At 46.3% G+C, this 12,073-nt stretch overlaps 1 long non-coding RNA gene across 1 annotated transcript in view; it reads right to left on the reverse strand.

Moving 5' to 3' along the window:
• Positions 1-4,998: 4,998 nt before the first annotated feature.
• Positions 4,999-12,073, reverse strand: part of LOC118530699 (uncharacterized) — an 85,385-nt gene continuing 78,310 nt past the window's right edge. Inside the window, exon 5 of the long non-coding RNA XR_004914777.2 lies at positions 4,999-5,154. This is a non-coding gene — a long non-coding RNA (uncharacterized LOC118530699). The remainder of the gene's footprint in view (positions 5,155-12,073) is intronic.

A 12,073-nucleotide genomic window follows, 5' to 3' on the forward strand; every position in this document is an offset into this window, starting at 1 on the left:
GGCACCTGAGTGGCTCAGTTGTTAAGCATCTGCCTTCGGCTCAGGTCATGATCCCAGGGTCCTGGGATCGAGCCCCACATCAGGCTCTCTGCTCAGCGGGAAGCCTGCTTCTCCCTCTCCCATACCCCCTGATTGTGTTCCCTCTCTCGCTGTGTCTCTCTCTGTCAAATAAATAAATAAAATCTTTAAAAAATAAATAAATAAAAATAAATAAAAAGTGCCAGTCTTTGAAAGATGCTGTTAAAAGAAAGAAAAAACAAGCAACAGACTGGGAGGAAATATTTGTAACCATATATCTGATAAAGGACATGTATGCAGAATAAAGACCTTTCAAAATAATGAGAAAATGAGCAAAAGATTTGAGCAGACACTAGCAAAAAAGATGTACAGATGGCAAGTAAGCACATGAAAAGCTGTTCAATTACTTTTAGTTGGAAACTAAACTATCATTATTCATTAATGGTAATTAATGAAGCCTAAGCTCTCATTAGTCATTAGGAAAATGCAAGTTAAAAACCACACACCTATTAGAATATCTAAATTTAAAGGAATAACTGCATCAAATGTTGGCAAAAATGTGGAGCAAATGGAATTTTCGACTAGTTTGGGAAACAGCTTGGCAGTTTCCAAAACAAAAACACACAAATGAACAGAAAGTCATATACCTAATATATGATCCAGCTATTCTACTCCTAGATATTTATACAAGAGAAATGAAAACATATGTTCATACAAAGACTTGTACATGAATGTTCCTAGAAGCTTTATTTATAATACCCCAAAACTGGAAACAAACCAAAAGTCATCAACAAGTGAAGGAATAAACAAATTGATATATCCATACAATGGAATACTACTTGGCAATGAAAAGGAATGGACTTTTCATACATACTACAGTGAATTACAAAATAATTATGCTGAGTGAAAGAGTAAGACAAAAAAGAATATGTAATGTATGTTATCATCTATGTAGAATTCTAGAAAATGCAAACTAATACGGAGTGACAAAAAGGGGATCACTGGTTGCCTGGATATGGGGAGGGTGGAGAGGGGCAGAAGGGGGTTATTACAAAAGGGCATAAGGAGACTTTGGTGGAGGGGACAACTGATATGTTAATTATCTTGATTGTGGTGATGGTTTCATTGGTGTATAAATATGTCAAAACATCCAACTGTACACTTTAAATACGCACCATTTTTGTGTGTTGATTATACCTGAATACAATTGTCTTTTTAAAAAAGAATCTAGGAAAGAAAACAAAACAGAGCCTTTCTCCCCTGTTTGCTCTCTGTTGCTATCCTCATCCATCACAGAACTAACTTGCTCCTGAAAAATGGGGGCCATGTTTTCTGTCCCCACAAGCCAGTCACTTATAATTAAAGAGCAGCCTTTTGGGGGATAAGCTTGGGTGCAGGAGAAAGAAGACAGGCAAAAGATTCTTTATCAAAGTCAAGGCAATTCCTTAGCAAAGTGCCTGGAACCAAATAGATCTAGGTTTAAATTATGGCTCCATGATTCAGCAGTGTTTTAATTCCTAGCCTCTCTACATCTCTGTTTCTCTACCCGCAACAATGGGGTCATGATACCACACAAAGGATGCTGGGAAGATGAAGTAAGATTCTATTTACATAGAGACCGATATCACAGAGTAAATGTGTCCTCCATCCAGAGGCAGCGTCTAGAAAGGGGACAGGCCCAGAGTTCAAAATGGAAAAATCTGGGTTCTAGTTCTAACTCTGCTGCCGACCCCTTATACGAACTTGTTGCTGGTCTGAGAAGCCATCCACAGTGGACAGAACATATCAACTCTCCACTCCAGTAGGTTCTCGAAGCCCCTGTTGAGAATTCAGTTAGATCAGCAGTCATGTTCATCATCACTAGCCGTCAGGGAAATTCAAATCAAAACTACATTGAGATACCACCTCACACAAGTCAGAATGGCAAAAATTGACAAGGCAAGAAACAGCAAATGTTGGAGAGGTTGTAGAGAAAGGGGAACCCTCTTACACTGTTGGTGGGAATGCAAGTTGGGGCAGCCACTTTGGAAAACAGTGTGGAGGTTCCTCAAGAAGTTAAAAATAGAGTTACCCTATGACCCGGCAATTGCACTACTAGGTATTTACCCCAAAGACACAGATGTAGTGAAAAGAAGGGCCATATGCACCCCAATGTTCATAGCAGCAATGTCCACAATAGCCAAACTGTGGAAAGAGCCAAGATGCCCTTCAACAGATGAATGGATAAAGAAGATGTGGTCCATATATACAATGGAATATTACTCAGCCATCAGAAAGGATGAATACCCAACATTTACATCAACATGGATGGGACTGGGGGAGATTATGCTAAGTGAAATAAGTCAAGCAGAGAAAGTAAATTATCACATGGTTTCACTTATTTGTGGAACATAAGGAATAGCAGGGAGGACATTAGGAGAATGAAGGGAAAAATGAAGGGGGGTAAATTGAAGGGGGAGACAAACCATGAGGACTATGGACTCTGAGAAACAAACTGAGGGTTCTAGAGGGGAGGGGGGAGGGGGGATGGGTTAGCCCGGTGATGGGTATTAAGGAGGGCACCTATTGCATGGAGCACTGGGTATTATACGCAAACAATGATTTATGGAACACTACATCAAAAACTAATGATGTACTGCATGGTGACTAACATAACATAATAAAAAATAATAATAAATAAATAAATCCTTAACATATTAAAAAAAAAAAAAGATCAGCAGTCAGCAAACTATAGCCCTCAGGCCAAATCCAGCCCATGACTGTTTTTGTAAGGCTACAAGCTAAAGAGGTTTTTAACATTTTAAATGGTTGAAAAAATTTTTTTAAAGAATAATATTCTGTAACACGGGAAAATTATACAAAAGTCAAATTCCATTGTCCGTGAATAAAGTTGATTGAAATATCCCCACTCCCATTTGCTTACATGGCCGTGGCTGCTTCAAGATACCAATTCAGAATAGAGGAGTGGCAGTTGAGAGCATATGGCCTGCAGAGCCTAACTCTATATGACCTGTCCCTTGCACAGAGAAAGTTTGCAAACTCCTGAGTTAGATCTTCAGAAACAATGTGCTTGTCTTGCTATTGACTCACCTCCCCACAGAAAAGCATTCAGTGTGTTGAGAGTTAATGTTATGCCCTTAACTTTTATAGGGTTCATAAGAAACATCCATTTGAATGGAACTTCTGTGTCTTTTGCAATAAATATTTCCTTGAATTTTAAGCCAAGAAAGAAGTTTGTCCACAATTGACCTTATATATATCATTTTATTACCCCAGTGTAGCTGGAGCATTTTAAGTGGCAGACAGAATAACTTCAGATTATTTTAAATTATATTAGCAGACAACTCCTTATTTTAATGATTATGCATTTATTATGTATGTGTTTATCCTCTATCTGGAGCTAGTGATGGTGGTTTTCCAGTTATAAAAATATCAAGCTTTCTTTTTAGGTAAGTGAAATAATTGTATTAATTTTTTTTAAAAAAGCAAGTAAGTAACAATTTGGGTAGATCCACAGGAAAGGCACAGTGGGGACACAGTGGGTTGACCTGTTCCATTTTTTGTTCTCCAGATCCTCTTGAATCCATTGACATCTGACTCCCACTTCTTTCCTAAAATGAGGCCATTTTGACCTTTAATGACCTTCAAATGGCCAACTGCAAAGACCTCCCTTTCAGCCCTCAATCCGCGGGACCTCGGCTCAGCATGGGACCACATGTACACATGTTATTACATATTGTAACCTAATGACAACCCCACCACCCAAGAGCACGAGCCAACGGTTCAGGGATCCTTGACTCCTTGCTCTGCCCTACCCTTCCTGTCCAAGTTCTTCTCCAGTCTGCCCTTTACTCCAACGAAGCACCTCTTAACATTCTGGGCCCCTCTGAAAGTTCTATAGTCCTAACTCAACACTCTCCTCACTTCTGCCCACCCCCAGTCCTTCTCCACTCGGCTGATGGGTAGCTGCCTAAACCAGGAGCCAACAAACTATGCTCAGGCTAAGGGAGGCCAAGTCCACCCACCACCAGTTTTTCTATTTTTAAATAGTCATCAGTACCTACAGAGTACCCTCAATTTTCCTCTTAGCCCACAAGGCCTGAAATATTTACTCTGTGGCCCTTTCTGGAAGAAGTTTGCTGGCCTCTGTTATAAACCCAGCACTGGTTGCTGCCCTGCTTCTCCTCACCCATGCCAAACTTCAGTTCAGACCAGAGTCCCCCAAGGCACTGGCTGAAATGCAGATTTCTGGGCCCTGCCTCCTAAAGATACTGGTTCAGTGGGCCTGGTGTGGAGCCTGGAATCTATATTCTAACAAACACTTGCTGCACATATCCCAGATGGTTCTCATGTAGGTTCTAATCATAGGTCCAAGTCCACACCTTGTGAAATTCTACTCCACTTGTAGAGACAACCAGAAGGTCCTGAGACCCTCCAGGCATCTTCGTGCCTTTGCTCTCACAGTCGTGCCTGCCCAGAAAGCCTTGGCAAACGTCTTTCCCTTTCAAGGCCCAACACCAAAGCCACAACTTCCCACACACCCCCACCCCTGTCCCCTACAGTCATTGTCACCCCTTCCCCTGTCTTGCTCCACAAAGCACCTGACCCTCTGCAACCCAGCTGATGTGCTTATGTGTCTGTCGCAGCTGCCACGTGTGAACTGTCCCAGCCCTGGAAGAGGAGGCACTTGATCAATATTCAATGAATCAATGAATGAGCAAATGGACTGGTTCCAAATCGCCACAGGACGCAGTGCCAAGTCAGGACTGGAGTCTGAACACCGGCCCCCCGCTCCGGTGACCTCCGTGCCCTTCCATTGGCCACTAGAGCAGAGGGGTTCAGAGCCAAGACTGGCCTGCGTGTGAATCCCGCTCCCTACCGCGCTTGCTCTGTGACCTTGAGCCACTTGTGCAAGCTCACCGAGCCTCATTACCTCATCTCTGAGATGAGAAAGATGATACTAATAGCACTGACCTCATAGAGTTGCTCTGAGGCTTCAGTGAATAATCCACAGAAAGCTCTTCAGCGCGTGGGAAGCATTCAGCGCCTGCGCACTGGGGTCCTTATTCCATCATCTTCCTTTGTCCACGCCAGGCATTTGTCCCAGGGGAGCCCGACAGGAAGCCGCGGCTTTCTCTAGGGAGGAAACAGCAGGGACTGTTCAGACTCGGGTCGTAGGGTCAGCCGACCCCATCCCTCTTGTCACGGAAATCCCACAGGAAATTGTCATTCAGGGGAAGCCCTGTCGAAGTGACCCAGAACCCTAGGAGTGCACAGAGCCCCAAGCTCCGAAAGCTCCTGGAACCCAGCCCCCAGCCCATCTCAAGAAATGCACCCCACAAATACCCTCTTCCCTGGAGGGTTAAGGCAGAGTCGCTTCTGGAGGCAGAGATCACGCGGCGGGCCTGGGGAAGCGGCGCTGGCAGCGTGCCCACCCAGGACAGCAGTCTGCAACACCGCACGTTTGCTGAGCTCTGTCAGGACGCACACACCGGGGCAGATGCTGCCAGCCCCAGGGAGCGGGCTTCATGGAGATGCAGCAGGAGCCCCACTTACCCGCAGTGTGGACCTGCCCCGCACACCGTGCAACCTGGCACATCCTTGTGTGGGGGTCCAGGAGAGGGACTTCCCATGCAGGGTGGTCTCTGGGATGCAGGGACCAGGTTACAGACCCACCTGCAGCTGCTGACACTGCCATGGAGCCCATAGGGCGACAGAATCAGAGACTTGGGTCAAGTTCGGTCTAGTACACTCTCTAGCAACCCTTCTTCAGTTGCACAAACCAGAAATCTAGGAGTTGACCTTGATGCTTCTCTGTCCCTTAACCCCCCAACCTCCATCATAGAACGCTGTCATTTTTACCTCCTAAGGATCTCTGTCATCGGCTACCCCCATTCCCAATCTCACTTACTTTGGTCAATTTATTTTTCTTTTTCCTTTGCACATAAGGCTTCCCAACATCCCCGCTTCCTTACTTATTATGTTTACTGTTTGTCTCCCCACTCCCTAAAACCTCAGCTCTGTGAGGACAAGGTTCTTTGCCTGTTTGGTTCACTGAAAAGCACCTGACACATAGTAGGTGTTCAGAAAATATTCATGGACTGATCCTCCATGAGCACCACGTCCTCTCTGAACCACTACACTAACCTCCTGTGTGGCCCATGGTTGCCCACTCTGGTCCATTTCCAGTAGACTCCCCGTGTAGTGTCTTCTCTAACGCAAAACAATCTCATGTCTGCTCTACCCTGCTCACACCTGCGCTTGAAGACCCAGGCACATCTATGGTTTCCCACAGCTCTCAGGATAAAGTCCAGGCCCCCTGACATGGTCCCCTGGGTGGCCTATTCCTGGCCTCTGTGCTCCCCACCCTCCCTGCTCTCCCTGCTCCAGCCCCACTGGCCTCCCTTCGGCTCTACCTGTTTACTACAGGGCCTGAGCCCGATGATTCCGTGCTTGGAACAGTCCTCCCTCCCTTCTTCACCCCATCTCATCCTTCAGCTTCTGACTCTGGGTGGTCTTCTCTGCACGGTATGCCATTCTGCACTAGGTTAGACCCTCCATCATTAGGATCTCATACACCATCAGGGACTTCCCCTTCACAGCACTTGTCATGGTCTCATTTAAACACCTCTCCGTGAGTTGTTTGGTAACATCTTTCTTCTTGACTATCCTGTAAGCTCCAGGAGGGCAAGACTGCTCTCATTGCTCACTATTCTACCCCCAGGGCTTAGCCGTGTGCCAGGCACCTAGTAGGCACTCAGTAAAGATTTGCCGAATGAACAAAGTGAGAAATCCAAGGCCCAAAGAACAGATGTGACTTGCTCACCCTGGAACAGCCTGAAGATGACTGTCCCCGGCTGGGAACACAGATGTCAAGACTCTGCCCAGAAGTCATCCACTTCTCTTCCACAGGGCAGTGACAAGGGGCCCCCCTAGCAGGGAACATAGCTGGCCAGCACAACCAGACAGGGGATGGCACTCAGGCATGCCTTAAGCCCTTTCTGGAACAAGATCTCCAAGCAGTCAAGACAAAGGGTCAATGTTTTGGAGAATATCCCACCGTAAATTCTCCTCTTGGAGATTACAGTTCACATCTGCATATGGAAAGCTCTGAAAAATCTACAGATCAAAAAGAAATGGTTTACAATAAGCAGAAGATTTTCTTTGTACAAAGGGGAGCGTTTCTGCACATAACCAGTCAACAGGTTCTGGAAGCAGGTCCCCCAGAAGGTCAGCTCTGGGCACAACCAAGTGGACACTCATTGTTTCAAAGAAAATTTATCAGATCCTACTCAGTTTCAGGCTCCAGGGCAACAGCAGAGGGAAAACCAAGCAAGGCCCCTACCCTCCAGGAGCTTACATTCTATGAGGGAATATGCCAAACACAAACCCAATGAAATGATGAAAAAACCCAGCTGGCCACAGATAGAAATCATAGTAAGTGATGAAGAAGAAGCACAGGCCAAGGCTGACTATGGGGTGCAGCTCTGAGGGGGTGACCACACAGGTGACCATGGGAGTCACTGCACCCGTTTGACAGGAAGGCCAGGCCCACACCCTCCACGCTCCTAGGAATCCCATCCTTTTCCTGTGAATCAGCTTGAGACAGATTCTAGTCCCTTCTGATGTATTTCCACATGCCTCCCTGCCACCACCCAAAAGAGAAACCACAGGTCTCTCCAGGTTATGACTTAGGCAGAGTGACGTGGAGGCCCTGTGTTGTCACATTTCAAACACATCGTTCCTGAATGAAAAAACCACATACAGAAAGGAATGTGCCTCTTCCGAGGCATAATCTTGAAAACCAAGCAAGCTTAAGGTATAATATCCCACTGAATGCACTGAAATGTTTCTGGCGAGCAAAGGAATTGCTTAAATGGAAAATAATTGTTGAGGAGCCATTACTACTAATTCAAGATGTGTCAAATGACATTGAGGTGTTCTATTTAATGTTCTGTCATTACTACCATCTTTTAGAGAATATAAAAATAAGCGTTCATTTGATGACCTGAATGCCCATACCTATTTTCCTCATAATATCTTATGACCATCCACCTGGAATTCTCCAACCTTGGGAGTTGTCAAGAACATAGCCCTCACTGCTGAGGAGGGGAAAGCCTGCGACATCCGGGTCCTAGATGGGCCTGAGGCTTTTGGAATGTTAGCTAATTTTCCCAGTGGTTTGGCAGCGTCAGCTGCACAAACGGACGGGCTGCCCATCACACGCTCGCCTTGCATGCAGTTCTTTTGTTCCGCGTGAGGCGGTAGGAAGGAAACTGGCTGTTGGGTCAGGGATCCCAGCCCCATAGCCTGCCCTGGTTGACCCTCGCAGTGGAGGGTTTCCCCTGACTTTGAAAGGACTCCTGGGTGCTGCAAGGAACTAGCTGCAGAAAAATAAGGCTAGCCTGACCCCTTGTGGCATGTGGCTTGCAAAGTCCACTCTTGGCTGTCCAGAGAGGACAGGCAGAAGACTGGGTTCAGTGTGAATGTGGGCCTGCAGTGGATGGCATAGCGGACCCCAGAAAGATATGTTCTCCCAATGTGACCCTCTTTGGATAAAGGGTCTTTGCAGATGAATTAATATTACGGATTTGAAAAATAAAATCAGGGCACCTTGGTGTCTCAGTTGGTTAAGCGTCCAACTCTTGATCTCAGCTCAGGTCTTGATCTCAGGGTGGTGAGTTTGGGCCCCATGTTGTGCTCCACCTTGGAGCCCACTTAAAAAAAAAAAGAAAGAAATCATTGTGGATTACTCAAGTGCCCTTATAACAGAACACATAGACACACAGAGAAGGCCATGTGGAGATGGAGGAAGAAATTGGAATCCTACGGTATAATCCAGCGAATGTCAAGGATTGCCAGTAGCCACCAGAAGCTAGAAGAAAGACATGGAACAGATTGTCCCCCAGAGCCTCCAGAAAGAACCAACCCTGCTGACAAACGTTGATTTTGGACTTCTGGCTCCCAGAACTGTGAGAGATTACATTTCTGCTATTTGGAGCCACCCAGTTTGGGGTGATTTGTTGAGGTGTTCCTGGGAAATAAAGACAGGGCCTTGTAAATTCAAGATGGGGTTAAAGGACAGGAAGCCTCAAAGCCAAAATGCTGGTCTGTGGAGCGGGTGCCTCAGGACCCCTTAGGGCATTTATTAAAACAGATTCCTGATTCTGGATTAGATCCCAGGGGTAGGGGCTCTGAGATGTGGACATTTAACAAGCTGTCCTTAAACAGTTAGCTCTCCTGCACGACCACTTCTGGGAGCTGCTGTTCCGAACAACTCAGGGATAAGTTTTGTGGTCATTATTAGTGCTGGGCACTGAATATTTATGGCTCCTTCCCCTGCAAGCACAGGGTAAGATTGCGCTTCCTGCCCCTGCGCCCCATGGTCAGGTGGTGTCAGGTGACTAGTTTGGACCAAATGATTTGTGAGTCAAAGTGTGGTCCGTCACTCCCAGTGGAAGACCCTCCAGAGCTCTTTCCCTACAGTGTCTGGGATGGTAGCAGCCCCGTCAGCCTGGGTTCCTGAGTGATGGAGCAGAGCCCTGAAACCTCTGGGATTTTAAAGCCATTGAAAGGTCAGGTTGTTTACTACTGCAGCATAAGTCAGCCTACCCTAACTGGTTTAAATATGAAATGTTTTATTTCAACTTCAATTCGAGCTCCCTAAGGCATAACTGGGATACAGAGACATTTTTTGAGCTTTGCAAACAATTTGCTTAGCACGCCGCAGGCTTATCATAGGGGATGCTTCTATTCTGGGGGACACTGAACTGAACTAGCTCAGTATTAACTCCCAAACCAATTCCATAACCTGCTTTTGTTGCTATTAATTCATTAAACTATTCATTTTCTAGCTAGCGTCCAACCTTACTAGGCATACGAATCGTCTCAGGATCTTGTTAAAATACACACAACTATAGTTCAGTGGTCTACGATGAGTTACGTTCTGTATTTCTAACAAACTCTCAGGTGATGCCAATTCTGCTCATCTGCGGACCGCTCTGAGTAGCAAGGTTTCAGGGAAGGCTTCTGTACAAAGGTAATTACTGAACTAACAGTTAAATTAATTTCATAACATCCATAATGATGATAGCGCTTCTCTGTAAAACTAGCTAGAGTTTCACACGTGTCCAGCTTCAGCCTCATCGTGGCCTTGTCTGTGAGGGAGACCAAGCAGATATTCTTACACTGAGAGAGATGAAGAGACTTTCTCAGGGTCATACAGCTAGGAAATACCAAAGGTCAGACTAGGGCACAAGCCATGTTTATTCTCTAGCAATGCCTAAGTAACATCAAGTAACAATTCCTGATTCTGGATTAGATCCCAGGGGTAGGGGCTCTGAGATGTGGACATTTAACAAGCTGTCCTTAATCAGTTAGTTCTCCTGCACGACCACTTCTGGGAGCTGCTGTTCCGAACAACTCAGGGATAAGTTTTGTGGTCATTATTAGTGCTGGGCACTGAATATTTATGGCTCCTTCCCCTGTAAGCACAGGGTAAGATTGCGCTTCCTGCCCCTGCGCCCCATGGTCAGGTGGTGTCAGGTGACTAGTTTGGACCAAATGATTTGTGAGTCAAAATGTGGTACGTCATCAAGGAACATCAAGATTTCATCCGTGTTTAGCATATCCAGCAAGTTTCTAAACATAGCAGGTGTGCGCATGTGTGACTGGAAACCACTGTGAATTCAAATTCTTTGGTAAGTTCAAATGAGCCTCTCAGTTACACGGTGCACCAGCTTCAGGGTGTCCTCTTTCATGGAGAAAGCACTGCCCTCTGGCGGACTTCCACAGCATTAATGCTAACAGCCTGGGTTCCATCCTTGCAACTTGGGCTCCAGTTGAATCAACACAAGTGCTAGACTCTGTGTAAGAGATCCAGGCATGGCCTAAGTCATGGCCCTTACCTTGTCAGGGCTCTTGAAGCAGGGGCAACGATGTAACATCTTACATGAAGCAATTTGTTCAGAGTGCAAAGTTTGTGATCAGAAGATGTGCATACATTTTAGCCTTTATTAGTTGCGTGGCCTTGAGCAAGGCACTTGGCCTCTCCAATCTTTAGTCTCCTCATTTATGAGAAGAGGACACAAACAGGCTTGCCTAGCCGGGTCACTGGAATGCAGCCGAGAGACTTGTCTTAAAAACCAGCAGGACTTGGGGCACCTGGGGAGGGGGGGTCAGTTGGTTAAGCGTCTGCCTTCGGCTCAGGTCCTGATCTCAGGGTCCTGGGATCAAGTCCCACATCAGGACCCCTGCTCAACAGAGAGTCTACTTCTCCCTCTCCCTCTGCCCCTCCTCCCTGCTCGTGCTCTCTCTTTCTCTCTCCCTAATAAATAAATAAAATCTTTAAAAAAAAAAAAGCAGCAGGACTTGAGAATGAAGATGTAGGGAAGGAAGGAGAAGGTCATGACTTCACAACGGTACCAACACGTTGAGTCTGGTTCATAGCGGGGTGGGGGGACAGCCAGTGTGGATGGGGAGGGGAGATGACATTACCTGTGTGCCCGAAAAGACACAGGGATTCCGTGTGGCAATATCCAAGACAGTGGGAAGGACATGTGTGGTTAGGGCGCACATTGAAAAGGCAGGGGAATGCAGGGGCAGGTGTCCTTAACTCTCAACTCCACTCCTTCCTCACCGCCACCTGAGCAAGTGATCGAACCTCTCAGTGTCTCAGACTGTGCCCCAGGAAACTGAAAATAACCGCACTCGGTGCGAGAATAAAATGAGTTAGTGCAGGCACGTGGGTTATAACATCTACTGAGTGCTTTCTGTTCACTAGACTATTACTTCCATCGGGGCAGGAGGCTTTGATTGTTTGTTTCTCTGTCTCCTGGTGAGGAGGAGGCATTCAAGAAATAGTCCTTGAACAAAAGAGTGAATGAATGAATGGAGGGCTTGTCACAGGACTGATGGACTGAGAGGCTTTTGGCGGGAGAGGCCACAGGGGAAGCCAGAAGGCTGAGCCTCAGACGTTGCCAGAGTTAGGGACCCAGGGTCACCCTCCAACCAGGCTCTTTTTAGAAGCATGAAATGCAGGTTTTCCCATGGAAAG

Source organism: Halichoerus grypus, chromosome 8, assembly GCF_964656455.1.
Source record: "Halichoerus grypus chromosome 8, mHalGry1.hap1.1, whole genome shotgun sequence".
NCBI lineage: Eukaryota > Metazoa > Chordata > Mammalia > Carnivora > Phocidae > Halichoerus > Halichoerus grypus.